We start from the raw sequence: 9,205 nt of genomic DNA on the forward strand, positions 1-9,205 counted from the left end.
AACTGGTGGCCTAGTGGGTAAGGAACTGCACTGTCAACCCAAAGCAGGTGGTTCAAATTCACCAGATTCTGTGCAAGTGAAAGATGAGCATTTCTCCTGTGCTATCTACAGCCTCTGAAAACCCACCGGAGAGTCATCTATGAATACGTACCAACTCAGTGGCATGTAACAACAACAATCTCTAATATTTGCTTTTCATGTTGACTTCAGAATCCTACCCTAAGAGAATGGATAGATAAAATGTGATATATTCATGGAATGGATTATTATTATTCAGCTCCTGTGGTAATTTTTGTCAAAAAAAATTACCTTCTTCATGTATTTTTCTCTCAGTATTCAACATAACCACCTCACAAGGTAGCAGGATTGTCCCATTTTATAAGGAAATGAGTCTGGAAACTCCATGTGTCTTTACCAAGAGGAAGATCATCTGCATTTCAATCCCAGGCCATTAGAGGGACAGAGGAGTTCAGGGGAGGAAAGGAAAGACCTTGCAGGGAGATGGGGTTGTGGTGGCATGAGGGCAGCATTTGGGCCAGATCCTGAAGGACAGAAGGCTTTAGACAGCAGAGGGGAAGGACTTCAGGTGACAGGAAGCCGTCAGCAAGTCCTGGCAGGAGTGCTGCACTGACTTAGTCAATGTGGCTCTTCTAAGTCACTGTCCTTGCTACTTTCACCACTGGGCTATGTTAGGACTATACTATGCAAATAGAGATGTGTGCTGCCCACCAATGGGATCAGACCAACTGCTAATAATGTAAATTGCACCTCTCGGTGAGATCATGCACTAACTAACATGAGATTACCCAGTTCTGCCATTCTATCAGGCTAAAATTGAGAAAAATGGGTCTTTCACTGCCGTCAAGAAGGAAGAACGAAAGTGCAGCACATCCTTTGGATCTAAGATGCAGTAGGAACCTGAAATGGAAACCTGTAACACTGGGGAGAAGTGGCAATGGAGACTGAAAACTGGAGAGCAGTGTGAGACCAAGCTGCAGGCTCCCATTCCAAAAAATGTGAAAAGATGGATGCCTGCTGAGCGCGGCAATTCTGGACCTAGGCTTCCTGGCCGAGTGGGAGTGTACATGCTTGGCAGAGAGAAGAAATCATCGCTGATCCTGCCTGAGCCAGGCAGAGGCCAGGCTTTGAGGCCAACAGTCAGGGAGAGAAGGCAGCCTTTCTGCACAGCTAAGATGTTATCCCAACCGAAAAGCTATCTCCTATGTGGTCCTGAATCTGTGTGGTCCTGAAATAAGTAACCTGTTGTCTCCTTAACAAATCCAATAATTGTGTGAGTTCTGTGTGGCAATCCCACAGAATTATCAAACCTGGTAAAGAAATGGGAGTTCCTGTAGTGTAGTCCACAGGCAGCTAGACACCAAATCCTAACACGGCAGCTCTCAAGAGTTTGAATCCACCCAGCAGGTCATCAGGAGAAAGGTGGGTGATCTCTGGTGTGATTTACAACCCTGCACCCAATGGAGGGTCAGCTCTGAGTCAGTTCCAAATGGACAGCAATGAGTGAGTGGTTGAGTAAAGAGGGACCTTGAGAGGGACAGTTAAGAGTAAGAACTGACAGGAGGTCAGTGGGGAGGAGAACATGGGGAGGAGAAAGGGAGCATACCTGACCTCATAGGAATCAGCTTTATGCTGCTATTGCTGGAGATCTGCCCTCCCTTGTGAAGCTAATGGAGGTTGGATGTCACTGCATCTAGGACGGAGGGAGGATATCACTGCCTCTAGGATGGAGGACGGATGTCACTGCCTCTAGGATGGAGGATGGATGTCTCTGCCTCTAGGATGGAGGACAGACATCACTGCCTCTAGGATGGAGGATGGATGTCTCTGCCTCTAGGACAGAGGGAGGATGTCGCTGCCTCTAGGACGGAGGGAGGATGTCGCTGCCTCTAGGATGGAGGACGGACGTCACTGCCTCTAGGATGGAGGACGGATGTTGCTGCCTCTAGGATGGAGGATGGACGTCACTGCCTCTAGGATGGAGGACGGATGTCCCTGCCTCTAGGATGGAGGACGGATGTCCCTGCCTCTAGGATGGAGGACGGATGTCACTGCCTCTAGGATGGAGGGAGGATGTTGCTGCCTCTAGAACTGCTATACCGTTTTCACAGAAGGCCTCCACCGCAAGGGGGGTAATTCAGTGGGGCAGAAGGTTAGTATAATCAAATGGGTTTCTCTTATACATAACTTTTCTGGCCTTGGAGTGATAATTCTGCCCAAAACAGTCAGCCGGGCCACAATATGCAAAGGGCTACCACAGAAGTAAGAGGTATGCAACCACTTTAGGATAAAGTGACTTTACAGGGAACTGGTTCCATGGTCTATCTGGAGACTGTCATGCCTTCAAATTGATAAGAAGCTTAGTTATAAGTAGAAACTTGACAGAGGTTAGGGAGAGGCTCAGAAAGAGAGGAGACACCTCCTAAATAAAAGAGGGCAGCACAGGTTAAGCGCTTAATTCTGGAGACGGAAACCATGACAATGACAGCTTTAGGGACATGTGTCCACATGCCAAGTTCAGGCACAAGGCATATACACTTGTCAGGAGAAGCACTCTTATGCTTGCCTAGGCAGGCCCTACACTAGCCTGGCACAGCCCAGCAGCAGCAGGGGCAGAATCCAGCACCAGTGGGCCTCAGGCAATGTGATGCTTGCTGGAGGCAAGGGCTGACTAGCAGCACAGAGGAACTGAGAGAGCTGTCCTGGTTGGAAGATGTCCTGATGGACAAAATGCATCCTGTCTCCTGAGTTGTATCCTGTTACTTCCAAGTTGATCTCTTTACTTCCTAATAAGCCATGAAATTGTAACTACATTGTGTGTGCTCTTTGAAAGGTTCAGAAGATTCCTGGACCCAGCAGAAAGAAAGAGGACGAAAGGGATGAAGGGGGGGGGGGTGTTGATGGTATTAAAAGATAGGAGAGTGGTGCAACAGCTTGGAGAAGATAGAAGCCTGAGCTGGGACATCTTTAACCTCATCTTCTCAGCTCACTAAACTCACTGCTATCAAGTCAAATCCAACTCATGGTTGACCCCTCAGCAGGTTTTCAGAGGCAGTGAATCACACAATCGCATGACAAATGACTGTCCATCTTTCTCCCACGGAGCAACAAGTGAATTCAAACTGTCTGTCTTTGGATAAGAGACATAATTCTCTACTGCCTAGGCCACCAGAGTTCCCTAAACTCACTGCTGTGGAGTTGGAATTGACTCCCAGCTCACTTTTCTGGGTTTTCAGAGGCTGTACATCAAATACACAAGAGGATATTATCACTCTTTCTCCTGAGGAGCAACTGGTGGATTTGAACTGTCTGCCTCTGATTTGGAGGTCCAATTTCCTACTGACTAAGACACTGTTGTTGTTATGTGCTGTCGAGTCACTTATGACTCACAGCAACCCTATGTACAGCAGCTCTGAACCCTGCCTGACACACTACCCCCAATCTATCACGATGCTGCCAATCAGCCCAGTGGTGAGAATCGTTATTTTCTTGATGTTATGCTTCAATCAGTGAAGGGCACAGTGCTTGACCTTTTGCAGCAAATGCCTCAGGCTTTCCTTAGTTTAGGCAAGCAAGGTCATGTCATATGCATAACACAGATTGTTGATGAGTCTTTCTCCAATCCTGATGCCAACAGTACTCCTCATAGAGCCTAGCCTCCCTGATGATCTGTTCTGCACACAGACAGAAAAGGTATGGAGATAGAATGCATTCCTGGCATACACCTTTCCTGATTTTGAAGCACGCAGTGTTTCCTTGTTCTGTTCTGACAACTGTCTCCTGGTCCAAGTATAGGTTTAACATAAGAACAGTCAAGTGCTCTGGGATTCCCATTCTTCTCAGAGGCAGCCACCGTTTGTTGTGATCCATACAATCAAATGCCTTTGCATAGTCAATGAAACACAAATAGATATATATACCTCTGGTATTCTCTGCTTTCAGCCAAGACCCATGTAACATTGGCTATAATATTAGTGCCATGGAGTCTTCTAAACCTAGCCTGTACATCTGGCAGTTCTCTGCTGATGTGCTGTTCCAGTAGCTTTTGGATCATTTTCAGGACACTCGCACTCCCTAAACTCATTACTGTCAAATCAGAATGGACTCAGAGCCCTCCTTCAGGGATGTCAGAGGCTATAAATCGCACAGGAAGGGACTGACCTTTTTTCTCCATCGGAGCAGTTGGTGAATTTGAACCAGAGTCACCACCCTTGGATTAGCAGCACAACATCCCACATCACCAGTGCTCCCTCTACTCCCCACAGGAACCAGCTCTTTGCTGATTGTTATTATAGGAAATAAATTACTAAAATGAATAAATTAGAAAGTCATGTGGAAATACAAGAAAGTAGAAAATGCAATTTTCTAATTCTATTTCTAAAAAATTAAAAAAATTTAAAAAAAAAAGAAAATGCAATTAAAAAGGCACAGGGGCATCCAGATCTCAGTTGTTCCTAAAGCTATGTCTTCCAGATAAACATCACAACGTACATCCTAGCTACATAGTAATTGAATGTGGTCTCACTCTGGTATGTTGCTAGGAGAGGTTATTCCTTGGAGAGGGACATCATACCTGGGAAGGTAGAGGGACAAGAAAGGAGAGGAAGACCTTCAACCAGGTAGACTGACAGTGACTGCAGCAATGGGCTTAAGTGTGTCAGAGATGAGGAACATGGCACAGGACAGGGTTCAGATCTGTTGTTCATAAGGTCACTATGTGTCAGGCTCGACTCAACGTCACCTAACAACTACCACCACCAGTGGGTTTTCAGAAGCAGTAAATTGCACAGGAGATTGTCCATCTTCCTCCCACAGAGCAGCTGGTGGATTCAAACTGCTTACCTTTGCATTGGCAGTGTAATTCCTTACCATTAAGCCACCAGAGCTCCCTTTTAATGTAAGAGAACTTTTTTAAAAAGACACCTTCACTCCGTAACTATAAATTGAAATAACTGTCCCTTGCCACAAGCAGGATACCAGAAACAAATACGATGAGCAAAAGCAATGCTTAGCTCACTGTAGCACTACTCACAATAGCCAAAGGGTGGTCACAGCCAGAGAGTCCATTACCAGATAAACGCGTAAAACACCCTCAAACTGGTATATCACTTAGTCATAAAGATTACCTTACAAGCTTATCTAATTGCTTTGGAAAAAAGCTTTGGACATCAAAAAACATGAAGTCATGGACTAGGACAAAAATCTTTTCAAATCATATCTGATAGTGGTTTTGAGCCTATAATTGGTAGACAGGAACTCTGTTGACTTAAGGGTAAAGAGTTGTGCTGCCAACCCAAAGGCATTTGGTTTGAAACCACCACCTTCCCTGAGGGAAAAAGCCAGGCAATCTCCTCTCATGCGATTTACTGCCTCTGGAAACCTGCTGAAGGGTCAGCTATGGGTCAATTCCAACTTGACGGTACACAAAACCAGTAACAACATTATCTGGATAGAAGTTGAGTCTCAGGGGTGATCTAGCTTGAAGAGTGACAAAGCCTCATTTTTAGGGGGTCCACCATTCTCTTCCCCTCGGAAGCAGTGATCTTTTCCATCCTTATTAAAAAGAAAAACTGATTACATATGATTTCACATCAATGAAAAATCTTATTTAGTAAAAGTACAGAACTAACAGCCAGATTTGACCTTGTGAAAAACAACAAGAAAAACTTTACCAGAAACAAACCACCTTATTCTCCTGCTCAAGATCCATCAAATGTCAAGGAAATCCAAACTCCATTCCCAGGTCTCCAAGGCCCTGCCTGATCTAGCCCTGTCTCCCTCTCCCCACACGCAAGGTGTATTCGTTTCCCTCTCCAGGCCTCATCCAGCTTCAAGACCTTTGCTTACCAACAAGTGTTGCCATGATCTCTGCAGAACTAGTGACTTTTCATGGAGTGTTACCACTCCCCCATCTCAGGAAGAGGAAATAGGTCCCCTAACCTTCCTGCCTAAATTCGTCATGGCACATATCACAGTGAGCTGCTACCTAGTCTGTGCAAGAATATAAATGCCACAAGAACCTGCTGGAGCTTCAGTTTCCTCAACCATAAATTCACTGAGTCATTATGGGGTTTTATGCTTGTTTACCCCCCTTTATTACTGTTCTTCTAGTACCTGGCAGAGAGCAGACACTCAATATAGTACAAAGAGCAACTGAATGGGTGAAAGCAGGTAGCCATAGACCCTGAACCTAGCGAGGTTAACTAGACCCTGCCCAGGAGCTGGCAGTCTCAAGGCTTGGGCACCACGGGCACTTGAGTACAGATGGGTGAACTAAATTAACCCAGAACTGAAGAGCAAAGGTTCACATCCCACCTCTGATGCTTCCCTGCCTTGAGAAGGTGCGGGGAATCTAATCTGTCCACCAGTCCAAACAGCAGAGGCAACTCTCAATAATCCACAGCTGAAGCTCTGGTTGAGGTTGGGGTGAGGAGCACACAAAATATAATGGAGTTAAAGAGAAAAGGCCCCAGGGTAAGTATTCACAATGCTTGGTTTCTCATCAGCTTCTAACTGGTTCCATGTCCTTTGACAAAGCCTGAATCATCTAGATTTCTGGATGAGCTTCCAGATTGATTCATGTTGGGAAGCAGGAGTGGCATCCACTTCCTAAACTAGATGCCTCTGGAAGCTCTACAAACTCTCTCATAAATGTACAGAAATGATGTAAATTATAGAACAGAGTTCAGTTCTTTCGTGCAAAGCTTACACTGAGTAGTATTCAACTCAACAACACCCACTGCTAAATGAGATTAGTGCTGTTATAGCTGCAGGAACATTCTTCCAATTTGCACATCACTCTTTGTTAATATGCTGTATGAGGTAACATGGGTTTGCTGTGATGCTGAACCTTGTGCCATGGGGATACCAAATACCATAATGGTTTCTGATGGTGGACAGTGTTTGGTGGAGCTCCCAGTTGTAAAACAGGTTCGGAAGCAGAAATGGCATCCACTTCCTAAACCACATGCCTCTGGAAACTCTATGAACTTGGAGAAACAATAGCTATGGAAAGGCATTCGATCTTTCATTCATAGAGTTGCTATGAGTCAACCTCAACTCGATGACAATCAACAACAAATGGTCTGGCTTAAGTATAAGAACAGCGAATTGTTCAAAAGAGCTTTCCTTACATACCACGTCCTTCTCTAAGGACTTCACAGTTCCATCTAAGAGGGAAAATGAAGTACAGGAAGCAAGCAATTTTAAGTCACAATTGCAGAGACTAGTGCAACCAAGAACCTGCAGCTAGGTGATGTCAAAGCTCCTTAACCACTATGCTACACCTTATCCTAACAGGAGGCCGTATAGAGTGGTGGGTGAAAGACTAGACTCTGGAGCTAAGGCCCGTGAGTTCAAGTCCCACTCCTGCTTGCTGCGGGGCACTGTTAATCCCTGCAGACTCTTAGTTTAATCCTGCTTCCTCCACATGCATTTTCACCCCTAAGGCACGGACAGTAAAAGCCCCCCTCTTTAAAGGACGCAGTGAGAACATAATTAAGGTAGCAAATGTAACCTACTCCATGGTTTGTTACTCTTTGGCAACATGTTTTCTACCAATGTCAGACAGTTTTTGAGATTGAGCTCCGAGGCAAGTGCTACGTGCAAGGGCCTCACTCATCTTACCCCTGCTTCGCACTCATCACAACCCCAAGAGCTAATAAATTGCTCTTATGTCCATTTCAAGAATAACGTCACTGGCAGTTGCTAAGACCGATGCTTTCGGACTTCAAACCCAACGATTCTAAACCAAGAGACTACATTCATTCAACGACCTTGTTTGTTTACGTGTGCCTCCTGTCACCTCTTCCGATCAAATGGCCAGGGTGGTCTCTGCAGCACATAGAAGGCTCTCCCCTAAAATGCCCGGATAAAGGGGCGAGGAATTCCGGGTCTGGAACAGGGCTCGGAGGCGAGGAAAGGGCCCGCGGCAGCGCGGGGGACCCTCTGCCCGGTGCCTCGGGGCGCGCCTCCTGGTGCCGCGTCACCTTGTCCATAGGGTGTTACCACCCTCTCGGGGGCTCAGATCCCTTCCCCACGGCCCCGAGGCGGACGGACAGCGGCTGCAGGCGGACAGACACACTCTTAGGGGAGCCGGGTCCGAGCCGGGCGGGTCAAGGCAGGAGGACCCTGAGTCACCGTCGACCGCCCTCCCTCGGCAGCGACCTACCCACTCCGGGGCCAGCACGAGGTGGGGCGCCCCCGGCCGGCCTAGCTCCCTGCGGAGGGCCGGCAGCCCCGTGGTGCGGCGGCGAGAAGCCCCCAACCCCGGGCACCGCACGGCCTGGGCCTTTCTCGGCCTACCCGGGAGCCCAAGCCGTACCTACCTCAAGAGTGCGGCCCAGGTGAAACCTCGCTTTGGGCGGGATCAGCTCGGGACTCACCTCTCCGCAGGGGCCGCACGCGGGCGCCGGCAAGAGCCCAGGACCCGCGGTCTGCAGAGGCGGCGGCTGCCCGGCTCGCTCTCTCTCGCTCAGGGAGCCGCCATGTTGCTGGCAGAAAAACTCCGTCCGACACGTGGGGGGAGCGGGGCGGACTCGGCGCTTCCTCTTACCCACAATACCCCGCCCCGACGCGCGTAGACCCGCCCCGCCGGAGCTCCATTCATACCGGCCAGGAGCCGGCCGGCCGGTAGGTGGCGCTGACGCGTGCGCAAAATGAAGTCGGGTGGCGAAAGGATATTGGAAAAGAGTTTTTAAAGAAAATAGAAAAGCTGATCCTGGCAGCGGTGGGATTCGAACCCACGCCCCCGAAGAGACTGGAGCCTTAATCCAGCGCCTTAGACCGCTCGGCCACGCTACCTAGCTCTCTAAATAGCTTTCCAAAAGACTATTTAGTAACATTAAATATGTTCAACGATGCAAAAATTGTAATTTATTTTTCTTAGTGTATGTATTTTATGTAACTAGGATGTGCTTTATGTAACTCCAATAAATGTTATTCTACTGTCTTAAAAAAAATGTTTGTTCCAGTATTGAGATGTTAGAGCTTAAAAGAGTTTTAAAAGGTTCAAAAGTATTTGCATTCCGAGTTCATTGACACGGATCTGGGTGTAACCTACAGGATATGAGTTACCTGTTTCAGGTAAGATTGCTCCTAGCATTGACCCTCACCAAAAGCTTTAATGGGCAAATCAAGAGACCTGGGCTGAGAAGTGCTCTCTGAAAAATGTTGTGTTCTAAATTCC

General features: G+C 47.3%; 1 non-coding gene across 1 annotated transcript; it reads right to left on the bottom strand.

Moving 5' to 3' along the window:
• Window positions 1-8,738: 8,738 nt before the first annotated feature.
• On the bottom strand, window positions 8,739-8,820 carry TRNAL-AAG. The gene has a single exon. It is a non-coding gene; the product is annotated as a tRNA-Leu (tRNA).
• Between the last annotated feature and the right edge of the window lie 385 nt (window positions 8,821-9,205).

This window comes from Elephantulus edwardii, unplaced genomic scaffold (genome assembly GCF_000299155.1).
Source record: "Elephantulus edwardii isolate Elephantulus edwardi_28Jun2011 unplaced genomic scaffold, EleEdw1.0 scaffold00117, whole genome shotgun sequence".
Taxonomy (NCBI): domain Eukaryota; kingdom Metazoa; phylum Chordata; class Mammalia; order Macroscelidea; family Macroscelididae; genus Elephantulus; species Elephantulus edwardii.